Below are 17,167 nucleotides of genomic sequence, written 5' to 3'. Positions count from 1 at the left end.
GTGGTTGACTAAATGATCACAGCCACTAAATGCACTGACAACACGTTTTCCACAGTCAGTTCCACTCATTCATGAGCCCACTTTGGTTAGCATCTGGAGGTCACGCTAGAAAGGCTTTCCACACCTGGCATCCTCACATTGTCATGGGGCAATTTTTTCACCAGGCAATCGTCCCCACTGGCATTCAAGCTGGCAAAAATGCTGCCATGCTTCTGTGTGTTTTTAAAACTGTTGCAGTGGGGCTAATACTCTCTAGCTGGATGGAGGCTGAAGTGGCCTTTATGTCCTGTGTGAGAGTAACGCTCCCTTGGCTAGAAAAAAGGCTTTTTGTTCTGGTCCATTATCAGTATTCCTCGATGAGGAACTGACTCATGCGCACATGCAACTTCAATAGCTACTTTCATCAACAGTGTCTGTCTCCTTCTACTCAACAGCTTCCTGCCACCAAAGCAGGAGGAACTAAACTGCACGTGGTCCATAGCCTGAGTTGTCGCTCTCTGAATTTTTTATATTCAACTAACTTGGGATCATTTTCTGAGTGAAACCTCAAAGTTTTGTAACCTGTACCACTTAGGAACTGCTTAGGGATGGCAAACTGTGGGGAAATGAACAGGATAGACTGTTAGGTTATGTGATAAAAGCTGGTCTGCATGCCCAGAAAGGACCACAGAGACAATGGCAGGAGGAGGAGCCCAAGTAACACCCTGCCAGGTTAATCCTGGTCTCATCTGCACAGGAGACATCAATCTCTCAAAGGCCCATCTGCATAAAACTGGAGGAGTGCAGAGACACAAAGGCAAGTGGGAACCCAAGGTTCTCAGAAGGACCCTCTCTCTGGGTCCCTCCCAAGGCTGTGCAAGGAGAGGAGCTCACTGATGAGAGAAGTCCTGGCTAGCTTGGAGAAAGGTGGTGGGGGAGTAATATGGTCTGTACCAGCAACAGGAGTGGGTCTCCAGCTGCAAGGGCTGATACGCATGGGTGCCAGAAACTGAGGAGACTGGGATCCAGGGGCAGCTAGTGGAGGGATCCACACTGTATCTATATATATTCTCACCAAGTCCCTTCATCCTTCTCAGCCAGAGAGGGGAGCATGATGCGGCCATTGGTGCTATTTGAGTTCATGTGAGTGCTCAGTGTGTATGGCTGTGATATGCGTGACCAAATGTGTATCTGTATATGTGTGTTGTATGCATCTGCTCTGTGTGCACACACCGAGTGGGAAGACATTTTCAGCCTTGCTTCTGGTTGGACCTGGGGACATGGAGCTGTAGCAGCCTCACCTCCTTTGGGCTGTTGGATCAGGCACAACATAATTTCACCTAATATAGACAAGTAGAAGTGCTTCTCTGTACCTCAAAGAGCTAAATATGAGCTACCATCGCACCACTAGCCAAACCCAGAATAAGAAACCACCCATTTCTCTATTAAAGCAGAGTTAGAAATAACAGGCAATGAGAACAATTTAATTTCATAGGTGCTGCAAGCAGGCTGTGTTAGCATGTCTTGTAGAGAACGGCACTAACACAGCCAGGTTGGTTTCATTATCCAGATGGCCAGTCCCATCTGAGTTATCTCCAGGTGCAGAGAAGGCCATGACTGATCCCTCTTCCTCGGCACCCTCCACAATGCATGTCATATGAGAAGCGCAAGGCTTGTAGGGGCACAAACATTAGTACAGGGAGACGCTTGTGCTTTGCACAAGACTTTTTGTGCTTGTTACCTGCAACCAGCAGAGAAGAAGAGACAAACTAGACGAAAGTGTTCAAAATCCCTCTATAACTCCGCAACATCTTCTAGTTATCACTTTTTCATATTATAATAAAAAGGAACTGTAATACCTCTTTTCACTGAAGCACACAGAAATGCTGTAGTGGGTGTAATCAAAGTAACTAAGGTTCACCAGCCTGAGCTGAACTCTTTAGTGCTCTGGTTAAACAATACCCGTATTAGCTCATTCATAGATAGCTCAGGTAGGTCAGCGCCCTTAAATGTAAATACAATAGCACACACTGATACACATGACATGGTAGTAAATGAAGTTTTAGAAAGAAGAGCTTAAAGAAAACTTGAAGAAATCAGCAGAATGTCAAGGAAGACTCTAAATTCTAAAGACCTTTTTGTTAAATCATCAGGATCTGAATAATCTAACAAGTTTCATAGCAATATTATACAGAGATATTCTCTGTTGTATCTAAAGCTAGTGGTGTGCAAGACTGTGTGTGTGTTTTAAAATGAAAAACAAAATAAATTATGGCATAAACTGAGCTGTGGCAAAGACTAAACGACCTTCAAGTTCTCAAAAAGACAGCCTTACAAAGTCAGTTCTTCAAAATGACAAAATTATTACCAGAGAAACAGTTGGCAGAAACAAATAACAAGAAAATCTGAATTATACAAAGTCTCAGTCAACTAGATACTTCTGGATTTTTCCCTCCATTAATGTAAATCAAGTTAGTAATTTCTAACAAATTGAAGGCAGTTTTAGCTCCATTAATTCCCACTCCTTCATCTAGGTGTGTGTATATGTGAACAGATCAGTTTGGGAAAAATCATTCATTGATAAAACCACACTATTTTAGTTCTTTAGATATGCACCAACTTAGTTAAAATGTATTCATCTTCTGAGTTGTAAGCAATTTCAAAAGTAGTCTTTTCATCCAACCCTGCTCACAGTCTTCCCTGTATAACAGAGTGAAAACATATGGACTACAAAAAAAGTCCATATTCCACTCCAAATTTTGTGTACATGTGCCTATATGTGGGGTTCTCACGGGACAACAGTCAAGTACTGAATGAGCTATGTCCAGGCATGTCCAGGGGGTGGTAATGCGGTGGTGATGAACTAGCCAATCATAATACAGAACAAGGGCCTTGGCTATGAGACCAACAAGATATGGGGGAAGTTGAGGACCTTGGCTATGAGAAAAATAAGATACAGGGAAGTTGAAAAATAAGAAAGAATGCTGCACCTGCAAGATATAACTTTTTAGCATAAGCCAATCAGAACTAATATAGAGGTGTGTGAACAAAGCATACTAACCAATCATAATAGAAATGACATGTACACAGAGCGTGTACAAAAATAGAATAGTATAAATGTACCCTCAATAGAATAGTATAAATGTACCCTCAGATATGTGAATAAACGAGATCTGCTTAACGATCATATTGGTCTGCGTGCATTTACTCCGTGCCCTCTCAAATTAACGGACTCACCTATACTCCCAATAGGTTTTTGTTCAGTTATCTACAAATCACTGAGAAGTTATTGCCATATAATGAAAATACAAAACAGTGCAACACAGGATTCTTATCTTAATTCAGAGACTGCTCAAAAAGTAGGTAAACATAGAATAAAAAGATGTAGGCAGAAGATAAGGATGCTTTTACAAAACGCGTCTTTTGATCTTGTGTACGCTTATCTATGTCCTTAATATTAAACTAAGTATCCCACTAAATCAGGAAGACCATTTGCTTGTATAATGCAGCCAGTCAAGCATAAGTCTGTCATTGCTCCAGACAGAGTCTTAGGCTTTAGATTAACCTGAGATTTTGTTACTACACATTTTGATGGTTTGCTCTAGAAACCTCCTTATTCTGGCCATCAAACTACCAAAAAAAAAAGAGGGCGGGGGGGGTTGTGCAAACAGACTCTCCACTGTGGAGTTCAGTGGCATGAAAGGAATACATTTTGGTTTTACTAAATAAAGAACTGTATTTGACCAAGACCCTGCAGATATATATAAGGAGTCATAAGGAAGAAGGTGACGTAATGAGCTGATGTAATCTTTGCAAGATGTGAGGAATAAAAAATTGGATTAAAAGTGGACAGGGCTAAGTTTCCCAATTATTCCTGACAGTTGCAAGTATCAATATAACTGCAGGCTATTTAAACATCTTTTATTAATTTAAAAGATTGTATGGAGAGATATTTCTGTATTTCCTAAGCAGACAAAATAACCTGAGACACAGTGAGCTTTGTTCCTGGAAAAGGTGCATGAGCAGGCTCTTATGTTTTACAATGAATGTGATGTCCCACATGAAAGACAAAATAACATTACAACAAAAGAATGTTGCTTTCACACTTGCTGGCATGTAACAGCCAATTATTGTTCAAAATTATGCCACAATTACAACACAGAAAAAAAAAAGTATTTTCTGTTGTTTTACAGCTGATAGGATTGCTTTACTCTGACCTTACTGAGGTCTGTACATACACCTAATTCCTCCATATATGTGGGAAATCAGTGCTGAAAACAGCTCTTTCAATTTATCTGTGCTTGCCTTCCCTCTGCTAACTCTCTAGGGAGTGCAAAAGATCTAAGTAATCAAGATCAGATTAATCTGCACTATAGGGAGAATATTTTAAGGCATCTAAAGCACTTCTCCCTTTCAAGAGTATTTTTAAGAAAGTCTACTCTGATAACAACTGAACATGACATTTACTTTTCAAAACAAAAAGAGACTCAGTGAGGCACTCAATCTTCAGTCAAACTATCCCATTAAAAAACTGTGAGAGGTAATGGGAATGAATTAATCTCTTGGGTCATCAACTCCACTCCCCTGTTATCACCTAATCCCTTTCATAGTCTTCCTGAACCTCATCTTAGAAGTTATGCATTGCCCCTGCTATTTTTATCAGAAGACCGTTCAAGGATCTTAATCCTCTGAAGTATGGATCCTTTCTATCCGTTTCCAGCCTAAACTTACACAGGGCCAGTGTTGCCTTTCTGTGTCAATACTACCTATTAGCACAGCCAGTGTTGCTTCCATCGTGATTACTTTCCCACCTTTCACTTTCTGCCTTTTCTCTTTCCCCTCCCCTTTCCAAATCTCCTTTCAACAACATACATGCTGTCACTACACCTGAAAAATATAATTTATCTGCTTTGCTCTTGTGAGGTAGACTTTTCAGACAGACTTGTAACTAATGGAATGCAAGAAATATTCAGCAGTTGCAAATATACCCTTCTACTATCCAGGAAGAAGGAGCTGCAAGTTTGTAGCACCGGACTGAGCTGAAGAAAATAGATGTTGGGAAAATAGCATCCACAGATTGCAAAGAGTAAGCAAAGGAAAGCAGACTAGTATCAGTGCCCTTATCACCAGCATTTCCCTACATCTCTGCCCTCACCTGTCTTGATTGCACTATCTCATTTTCAAAGATAGTTCTCCAGTATATGTGAAAACACCAAAGAACTACCGCAGCCTGAGTAACAGCTTGTAAGAGAAAATACTTGTGGAAGAATGCCAGAAACACACACCTTTATATTCTTAGTGGTACTTCTATCATCAGGATAGCTGTGTTTGGCCCAATGAAATCTAGCTAAGCTCTACCCATAAGACTACATAATGCTTCACCTTTGTTTTCAATAGCATTGCTAATTCCCTAGTGGGTACAAAACTGAAGAGCAAGAGTAGTTCTGGAGTACATGCTTTGTAAATATTAGTCAATGGAAAGGAAAGGGTCAGGGAAAACATAACTGTTAGGAGTTTCGCATTATTTTTGCTGAGACTTGCAGCTTTTTATAGAAGTTGTAGTTTATTATAAAGACCTGCTCTAAACAGGTAGTACTATACAGTTCTGCGTGGCCTTTCTGGATTTACCCACTGATAGTGTTTCTTTTTAGGATGACTCTTCATTTGGAGAAAGTTAGGTACATTTTTATCATTTTAGTATTTTACTAATGTCTAAGAAAGCTGCAGTATAATAAAGCCTCCTCTCATTGTTTCAGGTCTCTAAATCTGCTGTGACTGATAACACTCATGGTTTTTGTTACATTAATAAAGTAAATCACATTAAAATATATTGTCAGATGTTATAACATATAATAGAAAAGAAGTCAATTTATTTCTTTGTTCTGCAGTGCCTGAGAAAATTGTACTTTTTGCATGCTCTGAACCTCAGGACACAAACCTTGATATGTATATGCCAGTTTTACATACTTAAAATAACCAATACAGCACTAAACTGGCTGGTTTTAGGTACGCACAGCTCTTTGAACAATTTGCATATGCTGTTTTAATTTCCTATTTTGTCAATGTCGCTTAACTGAGTCTTCAGATATCTTTTACATTTTGGTAATGTAAGACCTTCAAACGATAATGATAAGACTTTGAAAAATGTAAATTTTGAAGTTCTTTGAGAAGACAGACAAAACGCCAAGCATAGGCTGTAGAGTGAGTCTTTTCTCCAGAACTTGTGCATTATTGCTGATGGGCAAAGGACAAGGAAAACCAGCTGGTCCTTCTAGGTAGACAATGACTTACAGATTTATTTAGCATTTTTTCACATGTAATAATAGCATGCCTTAGCCAGTGACTTAGTCTGTCATAACAAGACTAGTTGGTATAATCTTAAACTGAAACAATCAAAAGTTTTCGTTGTCCACCTTTGTTTGGTGTTCCAGGCCTGAACATTTAACTCTCAGCTGAATATTCTGAAACCTTCAGCCACAGCATGTGTTCATGTGCATGTAAATGTGTATATAATGTTTCTACCCTTAGGGAAATCTTCTCCTAATAGCAGCTAAGTTCAATTTGGGTAGCAAGAGCTGATGTTTTTAGCACGAGAAGATAACAGTTCTAGAGTCAGATATTAATTCCCATGTAAGCTCTTTGTTATTTGTAATACATATGCATACCCCACATGGTGAAAGAGTAATGACAAGTTCTAAAGGACTAGGAAAATAGTTCATTCTGAGTACCACACAATAAATGTGCATCATTATACAGAGAAGAGGGATTTTGCTAACGTCAAAGAACTCAATTTCCCATTTAATTTTTAAGATCACTTTTTAATTTACATGGTTCATAATTTACACAAAATCCAAAAAAGAATAGAACACAAAAAGATGGACTGAGATTTTCTTCTCACTATTCATATTCTAAATATGCTATGTTCTTCTTCTTTTAAGCTGTACATCCAGTTCATTCTGTATTGCACTTTCTTCATTTCCTGTTGCTGTTACAAAATTGGAGCATTTATCAAACTGCAGTGCTAAGAATGGGAAGACATCAGCTAGGGACAGTGTTATATGTGTAGTTGAAAGGTTTCTCCTTTGATTCCAGAGTGCTGCCCAAGGTGAAATTCTCCAGTGTTGATGCCCCAAAAATCAAAACCGCATTATTTTCTGTTCAAAGAATGACAATCTAGACTGATTATCTGCATTCTGACCCTCATGAACTGTCATTCCAAGATGCAAAAAAATATTGTTGTAGTACAGAATAAAAGGTATAGAGATGTTGTCTGTTGTCTATATAGCTGCTTAAAAGATCTGTAACAAGAAGTCACACAAGTGCTTCAGGGTGTATAACCTACTTTGCTGCTCACACAGCACCCATCTTCCTGCCAACTCAAAAATGCAGCCCATGCACAATCAAAAGAAACACAGCCAGGTGTGCTTCTTTGAGACAGGTTTTCAGAGAAGTCAGTCTGTTTAGCTGGCAGCCCTCTAGGAAATCCATGTACCCGTCACAGCCTCTGCTCCCTTGAAAGACCCAGCATTCTTTGTGTAACCATTTAACTTCTTTTTTTTATATAAATAAACAAATATCATATGAGTTTCTGCTATTCTCAGCTATCACAAGCAGCACCTAAACACCTTTGACTGACACTTGAATCACTCACTCTGCAAAAGTTAAAAAGTGTAGATAAAATAAGTACAATGAATGCTTGCTTGCTTAGCAGTAAGTAATACCAGGTAATTTCACCACAAACACTAGGAATGCCGAAAGCAGATAATTACTGCAATATTGTGTAAGGCTTGGGAACTTTACATGTCATATTGTATTTCCCAATTGTCAAAGAGTCTAGCATTTGAGTCAATTTTCAATAGGTCGAACCACCATTTTCTGACTGCAGAACAGGCCTCACTGCTTTGTTTCTATGCAATACAAGATGAGAAGAATGGAGACATTACTGATCTATTAGAAACAGGGTAATGGAATGATTAAGGTTGAGAATCATCCTTGAAGGACAGTGTAATTTCGTTCCCAATAGCATCAAAGTAATTTAGTAGAAAATAGTGGCAAAATTTAACTATGACATTGTTAGTAAACAAATTTCATCTACACCAGAAGGTGAAGTTTTCAGGTATGTAAACATTTTGACTTGTATAATGTTAATCTATAAAGCGTTTGAATGCCTTATATAGAGAGGAGAAAAAGAGAAGTATATCATCTATAAAGACCCAGTAAAAGACAAGACAAAGTCAAGACCCAAAGCATGCTCAGGAAGGCATCCACAGAACGGAGTCATCAAAATTTAATATCACTTGTGGGGAAAACAAATAAAAAAAATTTTAAAAAAACACTAAACAAAAAAAAAAAAAAAAACACCACAAACAAACAAAAATAACCCAACCTACAGATTGTGTTCTGTTTGCTATGTATGGTAAGAAAGAGCCAACATCAGAGAAGAGATAATAAAAACCTAAAAATATGTAGCAAATAACACATATTCAGGAAAGTTTAGTTGCATATTTTTATGTATATATAAGAATCAATCATCAATATAATGTATTAATGTATTTTTCACATGTTCCATTGGATAAATGAACAGCCATATGCAAAGATCTAGCATAGCTCTAACAAATATTGAAAGTACTGATACACTCACAGGTGCTCTAGCTAGCAGTTTCTTCTCTTGTCTGTCTCCAAGGATTGACACACGTGCAACAATAGAAGGTTTATCACCATCCAGTTGAGAATAAGGTAAAGGTTAGAGGGAATTCAGAGGTGGTTAATTAAAGCAGTTACCCTGACAACAAGCAGCAACAGTAAACATTACAGTACAATACAATAACTAGCTACTTATAGTTATGTATTTGTCTAGACATGCTCTATTTCTGTGAACTCATGCTTATTTTTAAGAATACAATTATAAACCTTTCTCACATGCAGTCCCAGATCCTTGCATAATTCATTTGATTTCAGTGGAATTAACACCAGGTGGAGATCTGGGCCAAAGATTCAAAACTTCTAAAAGCTTCTGGGCACTGAATAGAGATTTCTCACAGCTTTGTCCTTTGTCTTTCTCAGCCTGGGCCGCCAGCCCCTCAAGGTGTCCTGGAGTTTGCTGAAAATCCAGATCTGGGAAGCAAAAGTTTCCCTTATTAGGTCCTACTCACTCCTTCCTTTGCTATCCTTGGTTCTTGCTTTCAAACACATAATTTTGTGCTGGCCTTTTCCGACCCTTCCACCAGCATGAACATTCTCTTCAAAGAGAAGGACACGTCTGGCCTACCTCAAAAAAACTGGCAAAAACATTTTATGCCCAACTGCCAAAGCAGCTGACAGAGAGTGAAAGCTGGTTTTAGGGCTGTTCTAATATTTAATTTGTCTTACCACTTACACACACAAAAAAAAGACCCAAAATATTTTACCCTTTCAAAGGACAGAAGCCTGCTTTACACAGATAAAGGAATCCTTCCCTGCCAGATAACCAGCCTAGTAAGTTGATGGATATAAAAAGTTAGACATGTTTCATGCAAGTAGTGCTCCAACGATTCACTGCAAGCCAGTACTCATAACAAGGATTTTTGGTGTTTTTAAATTTATCAATGATATTATTCTCTAGTCCAGCTGTGCTTCAGACCTATTACAGAAGCAGAATTAATTGTGATATAATTTCATATCCAGGAAACACTTCAAGGAGATCCTTGTCAAGAGTACACTTGAAAAAAGGTTAGAAGTCCTTCTTCACATAGGGAACAAGTTTTGTGAATTTTGCAAACAGGAAGCAGGCTTGGTGTTAGTCTTCTGGAGTGTTGAAAACTTTAGTGGTTTTTAGGTAACTTTTCAAGTTAGCATATCTTACTTTTATGGTTCTTCATAGTTTTTATTGAGTAATAATACCCAGTTATTTGCCAAGTATTTTTATAGTAGTTTCTTCCTCTACAGTTGGACCTTGGATGTCTGTACTATTGCCATGTGGCACAACATTCAAAGGAGCTGAATTTTTTAATTAAAACAAACAGGATGCTTGTTTAACTAGACTACTTACAATATGTTATCGGTGTAAAATAAGTTTTTAAAAATTCTCTCGCTCTACTAAGGGCAGGAAATATTAACACACTACTACTTCTCCCATGTTTTTAAATGAGTTATGTAGTGACTAATTCAAGATATACCAAGTCTTTCAAAAGTTGTGGTTTTCCCCTAGCTTTGTTCTTTCCAGTTCTAATAGATTTTAACATAATATTTTTGCCAAAGTTTCTTTGAATCTTTGGGTTTCGTCACACATCTACAGGTGCCAGTAGAGCAAAAGTATCACCCAAATATTAGGTTAGACAGGTTGCAACATCTTCATCAGCCACTTCTCTATATAACTGTCAAGCAAAAGAAAACTCAGAAAGGGACAGTCCTGATACTTACATTTTTCTAAAATATTTAGCAACTAGGTATTTAAACAACTAGTTCTAACAAAAAAAAAATTAATTTGTGTCCTGGTTTTGGCTGGGATAGAGCTAATTTTCTTCTTAGTAGCCAGAATAGCATTGTGTTTTGAATTTAGTATGGGATTCAGTATGAGGAGAATGTTGATAATATACTGATGTTTTGAGCTGTAGTTAAGAAATCAGGGAGGGATTGAAGAAAAAAATCAAGAAGATGGGAGGGAGCATAGCCAGAGCAATGGATCTAAATTGGGCAATGGAATATTCCATACCATGCAACACCATGCTCACTATACAGATGAGAGTTGGCCAGGAAGTTGCTCACTCTCTCTCTTCTGGGATTGCAGTTTTGGGGTTTCTCTCCTCCAGGATCACTAGTCAGGGACGGGCTAGGCATTGGTCAGCAGGTGGTGAGCAGTTGCACTGTGCATCACTTGTTTGTATATTATTACTATTACTATTATTATTTTATTTCAATTGTTAAACTGTTATTACCTCACCTCACGAGTCTCTCTACCTTTACCTCTCTGATTCTCTCCCCCAGTCCCTGGGGGACAGGGGAGAGTGAGCAAGAGGCTTGTGGTATTTGGCTGCCTGCCAGGTTAAAACCACAACAGGTTGCTTTTCACTGAGTCCTTCTGACAGCATCTTCTATAGTGAGATTTCACACTTTAAAATGTTAGCCCAGGGGAATCAATAAGATGCAAAGTTCTGTACAGAGATTTAATAACTCTATGGGGCAAAGTAGTTCAGGAGTTCTGTGTCCCAGCCATGTCCTCTTGTTATGAAGCTAGAACTAATATTGCTTCTTGTTTATAGTTTAGAAATACTGCACCCAAAATTACTGCAATAGAATCAGAAAAATTTTCAGAATATTAAAGCTATCACCTTTAATCACTTTCACAAGAAGTATGTGGTCCAGCTGTAAGTGTCTTTTAGTCATTATATTAGCAAGAATACATCCCATTAGTACTTCCAGAGTTTGCTTTCATTCACATATATTCTTCTAACCTTTACCCTACTCATCATGCTGCAATGACTTTGATCCTCCAGACAAGAGGAGTCCAAACCTTTCAGATAGAAAGGACATTAAAAAAACATTATTTTGCCTTCTACAGTAGAATCAAGTACTCTATCAAGGATTTCTTATGCGTTTAAAAACAGTTTGCACTGCCTGAAACATTTTATAAACACATCAAATTCAAGTTACACCAGTCAAAGAAAACTAAAACCATGTTATTTTGATATTTTGACTGTTTCTAAAGTAATTTAAAGTTATTTGTTAAGAAAATTTAAAAAAAAAAAACAAAACATAGTTTAAGAGCATCAAAACTGAGAACCAGGTCTTCAAAGCAAGAATGCGGTAAACCCAAGGAGCCACACACAAGCACAGACTTCTAACAGTTCTGTTCTCCAACTAAGTTTTATGCAGAAAACAGCTCTCCTTACTGTCTTCATCAACATAGCCTTGCACCATATTCTCACCTTTTCAGCATTCTCCATTTCTCCCCTTCAGTGCCTGAATGGACTATTTCTCTTCGATAAAAGAAAGAAGGACAGGTTGGAAGTGGTCAGGCCTGTCACTCTGCCTCTTGCTATGGCATGGTTAGTGGTTTACTACTCTGTATTAGACCTACTCCATATTATTCACTTAATAGTTACAGACACCAAATAGCATCAAATATTAGACATCAATCCCAAGCCTTAGCTATCTGACATCAAATAGCTAAGCCCCTTGTTCCTCGGTACTGCCTCTTGCAGCTGATGAACTTGCTTTCAGATATCTTCTTCTGGGGAGGTGGACTAACTGTGCAACAGGTTTTACTTAGTCTCAAACTTCATTCTACCTAAGAATGATTTTTCTGATCCTTTCTCAGAAAACACAGAGCTCAGGACTAGTCTTATAATGCAATCCCTGTGACAAATCAGATACAGAATTTTGCGACTATACTATGTCATCACAGATCTTCAAACTTCAGACGTCATTTCTCAAGTACCTGGAGAGGAGAGGTATGTCTATTTAGTTTCAATATACCTATCTGCTTTTCTAAATTAACTTTGTCTTGCTGGCTTCCCTCCACCTCAAGTTCCAGGTTTTTCCTCCCTGTTGCAGCAGAAGCAGCAAAGAGCCTGTACCTTCTTCCAGCCCAAGAAATTTAAACATATTCAAGGAATTCCCTTCCTAAACTGGTCTCATTTCCTTTTCAGGCTGATTCCTGCTAGAATTTTTGCCAAAAAAAATGGGCAACTAGAGTATTTATTTGATCTATAGAGTTTTTTAAAAAGCCATAAGAAAAAGACTTCTCATGTTATACCTCAGATCTTCCATGGGTAATGTAGAAGTTACCTGTGTTTTACACTACCAGTTACATCTTGTCTAGTTTACCTTGTAGGTTCTTCCACAGAAAAATCAAGTTTTCTTTCTTTCCTTTGGCATATGCCTCACATGTCCTTGGGCAGCATCAGCTGTCCTTATATATATTACACTTAAAATGCAGGAGAACTGTGGTTTTGGTGGTCACAACACTGGTGTGAGTCAAGTTTGGTACATTGGGTTCAAAACAGTTTTGGTTCTAAAAATCTACACGATCTCACCAGCCATAAATGACTGTGATTCTCCAGCATAAGCATCTTATACTTTATTCTTGTAATCCAATCCACAGGTCAGATCCTTCATTCTAATTCCAAGCTAGAAGTCCTAGGCCTCATTTAAAAATCATTTAGAGATCATTTAGATATCTCACCTATCAGTTCATTTAATTTCAAACATTTCCTTTTCCACGGTCTATTTCAGATGCAATTGATGTCTTCATAACTCTTTCAGGTCATCTCATCCCCTTTTTTATTCTGAGTGATCTATCTCTCATTGAAAAACTTAGTAACTCTGAGTCTTCCCAGAAGAGATTTAGGGAGAGAAGAGGGATTTCCTGTTTTCATCTTTCTTGTCTACTGTCCTCACTGGTTCTAACTTCTACATTGCTGAGGTTCCTATTCTAACGTGATCTGTTCTCACATTTTCCCTTCAATTTTTCCGGCTTGCACTTGGCCGAGACACTACCCGCCCTGTTGCAACCAGCTACAGAAGTTTCCACAGCCCAATTGGCAGTTTCAAACTTTGGGCAGGTTTTCTGACATGTTTGCAAGCAGGGGAGTTTCTTACTTTCTCCTGAGATTAATTTCAATAGAAAGCTTTATTGCTGTAAAGTTCCTTTAAAAGTCAATCTTTTGATGAAACTCTTATTTGTTTCTTCTGAAAACCTGGTTAATTTACTGGTCCAGCTTCTACAAGTTGTCAGTTATACTGAGTACAATAGAGTTAAAAACATTTCTTCCCAGCTAAGGAACTTCCCTATGTTCTTGTAAATGGGAAAATTTACCATTAGGTTCACCACAATAAAAACAGAAAAACCTTTTCTAGGAAGTATTAAACTCATGTCTTCCTCTCTGGGCAAGATCAAAAACAGCATCAGATCATTTTCTGTCCAAAAGTACCAGGTTGTTATCTACATTAAACCACACTTCAGCTAGATTTCAATTTCATATCACAGTCTCTAGGTCAATATCTGCAATAGCTTAGTACAGGTATTTGTGAGAAAGTTCACTACCTGCCTTTTTAAAACAATTTCTTAAAAGTTCAGTGCCCTGGAATAAAAGAGATTTCCACTGCTAGAACTTCAGACATCTTTTTGTGCATGGTAGCAGGCCTAATTCCTATTACAAAACCATTTTCCTATTTGTATTAACTTTGTACAGTCTCTTCTGGACTTCATCAAAATGATATGTCAGTAACTCAACTTCTTCCCAGATAGCTACCACTCCTTAAAATTCTCACTTTTTGGATAGAAAAAAATAGATGAAAATCACAGTTAATCTGAAACACATCATATAGTCTACATTTGGATTAAATGAGAAATAGACTGTGAAACTGAACTTACTTGCTTTCCTTAAGCAGAAAGAATCCTAAGAGCAGAAAAACAAAAGAGACATACAAGCAAGATCTTTGGGAAAAGGCAAAAGAAAGCTTTGAAGAGAAGGGAATACACAGAATCAAGAGAACGCATGAGAAATGATTGACAAAGTCATAGAATGCTATACACTAACTTTTGAAAATTAACTAGTGCTCTGCAGCCTTTTTTGCAGTTGGGGGTCAATGCTGTAGATAAGTACTACTTACCTTAATAAAAATTAAGAGAAAGGACAACTTCTGTTGTATACATTTTTCAAACACATTGCTTCCTAGTGGAATAAATTGCTTTAGAGAAAACAAGGGTGGGGAATAAGAGTTCTAGCAAGCCTACCTCTAGGCACTTAGGTGTACTTAACAGCTGAATGCTAACTAAATGCAGGAGACTGTGCACGGACCTTATATCCTGACTGGAAGGGAATTTCTCCCTGCAGATTGCAAAAATAGAGTTTCTCCCTGAAGAATAAAAAGGAAAGGAAAGAGGAATAAGAAAGTGAATGAAAATGGAAAGAAACAAAAGGTTATCACAGAGAAGAGAGAGAGATGCTTTTCAAAATATTCTTAAGATCATGAAATTATTCAGAGTTAGTGAAGTTGTGGAAGTCAGTTCAATGTAGAAAACAAAAAGTATCCATGCTCCACTAAAAGGATCCATCAAAGAAAATCATCATTGCTTGCTTGTGAAGGGAGAACAAGTTTCAACAGAATTTTTCAGGGTGTCCTTCCAGTCAGACCAATACTTGCCTTTGTATCATTTCCCTCATTATATATGCAAAAAAGCATAAAAGTCAAAATATGTGCCAGAGCAAAACAAAATTTACCCAGATTTAAGAGGACAATTAAAGTTAATTTTAACCCTTTATTGTGTAACTGGGTTACATTTATGGGTTAACTTACCTTCCTTTGCCTGTGAGGCACTACCAGAATTCATTCCTCTCCTTGATCTGTGGTGACCTGACCCAAACTTCCTACTGTGCTGAATAGCACCTCAGCTGCCAGGGTAACTCTCTGCTCTCCTCTCAGCTTGCTGAAGTGTAAGTCCTTCTCAGAACAATATTTACTGCTCAGAAAGTGTCCCTTTCAGTCCCTCTCCTCCTCATGCTTTTTCATTGGGGAACATATCACTTCAGCAAGGATTGCTGGTATCCTGTGGATTTATCTATGCCAAGGAGAAAATCACCAACAGAAGAGATAGAGACTACCCTTAACACAGACTGTGCAATGGCCTGACTGCTAGGGCACTCTTTGGGGAGTTCAAGTCTGCTCAGGCAAAGGGAAATTGGCTCTCCAGTAACCTAGCTAAGAGCCCTAAAGACAGGGCTCCCTGAAGAAAGGATACTGCATTTTCTAGCAGTATTTTAAAACTACCCTTTAATCTCCTTATCTTTCCAAATGTCTGCAAATAAAATGTTTACTTTCATATTGAATAGAAATTTTTGATGAGACAAACCCAAATTATTTTGTTTTAATTCTTGGTTTAGTTGCCAAAAAGCCAAAAACATTAATTATTTACAGTCTTACAATGCATAAAATACCATTTATAGGTATTTACAATGTCTACTTGAGACTTTACTTCTTTTCAAATGCCCGTTACTGGACGCAATAGTTTGACAGTCTCACAGAAGTGTTGGTGAACCTTTTTTCTAGCTATTGAAATTCGCCATAGCAGCAGATTGGAAGATTCAGTATGCTTCATCAATAAACAAGTGATTCTCTAAAGAAGATTATAAGTAGAAACCTGGCAGGCTTCAGCAGATCCTTCCATGCAGACATGTCAGTATATCCAATTCAGTTATGCTGCTGCCTTTTACAAAATATAGTGAAATAACACTTTTCAAAAAAGTAGTATCTTGCACAGCCTTCTCTTCTATTGAGTCACTGTCTGCACCATTTCATTTAGTTTACTTCCATTAAATTGGAATCATTGTTACTTTTATTTCCTGATCTCTTTTACCATACAGAAAAAAAAGCAGAGTCAATATTGACTTATTGGTGGTAAGGTGGGCTTGAGAAATGGCACAGCCATTTGGTGCATGCCAGAGCATGGATCTTTGATTACCTCAGCTTCCTCGTGCCTATTGACATCTCTTCCCTGACTTCTTTCATCAGCTTCTGGGCAGGTAATGCTGCCATCTGAGTAATTAGCAGTGAATATCTTGTGCTTAAGATGGGGAAGTCACAACAGGAGCATGGATCAAACAGATTTTTTATCAAATGCTAAAATCTGACACAGTTCTACTCCGCCTTTAGCCAAGCTGCATTCAAAGGGAAAAAAGAAGAAGAAAATGAACATTCAGCGAAGTATGATGCACGTCATTCATGGCATGAGAGGGTCTCATGTGATCTGACTTGACATAACTGCACATTCTGTGTAGCACTCATGCTTCCTGCATATTTATGTCAATTGACAATGACATAGCCCTCCCTAGACATATAACAATTACTGGGCATTATTAATTACCTTCACAGAGAAGTAAATCATATGGGAAGCAGGACATAGTCTCATCTGTCCTAAGCCAACCAGCTGAAGTCAAGCTAAAACACAGCAGCTCTGTGTCTTCGTTTAGCCTGCACCCAGGGCTAAACAATAACAGTTTTTCTCTCACCCAATGTCCCTTCCCCAACCGAGGAAGGAAATTGGTAAAAAGAGGGAGACTTGTGGGTTAAAATTTAAGAGATTTAATAAAATAAAGAAACCAACATAAACGATAACACAAAACACAAAAGTATACTTAGCTACAGAGTTGCAGCAGGTTGTTCCAGGAATACCACTCATTGGCAATGAGGAAAAAAAGACAGACCAGCA

This window comes from Nyctibius grandis, chromosome Z (genome assembly GCF_013368605.1).
Source record: "Nyctibius grandis isolate bNycGra1 chromosome Z, bNycGra1.pri, whole genome shotgun sequence".
Taxonomy (NCBI): domain Eukaryota; kingdom Metazoa; phylum Chordata; class Aves; order Nyctibiiformes; family Nyctibiidae; genus Nyctibius; species Nyctibius grandis.
This window is presented reverse-complemented; position numbering follows the sequence as displayed.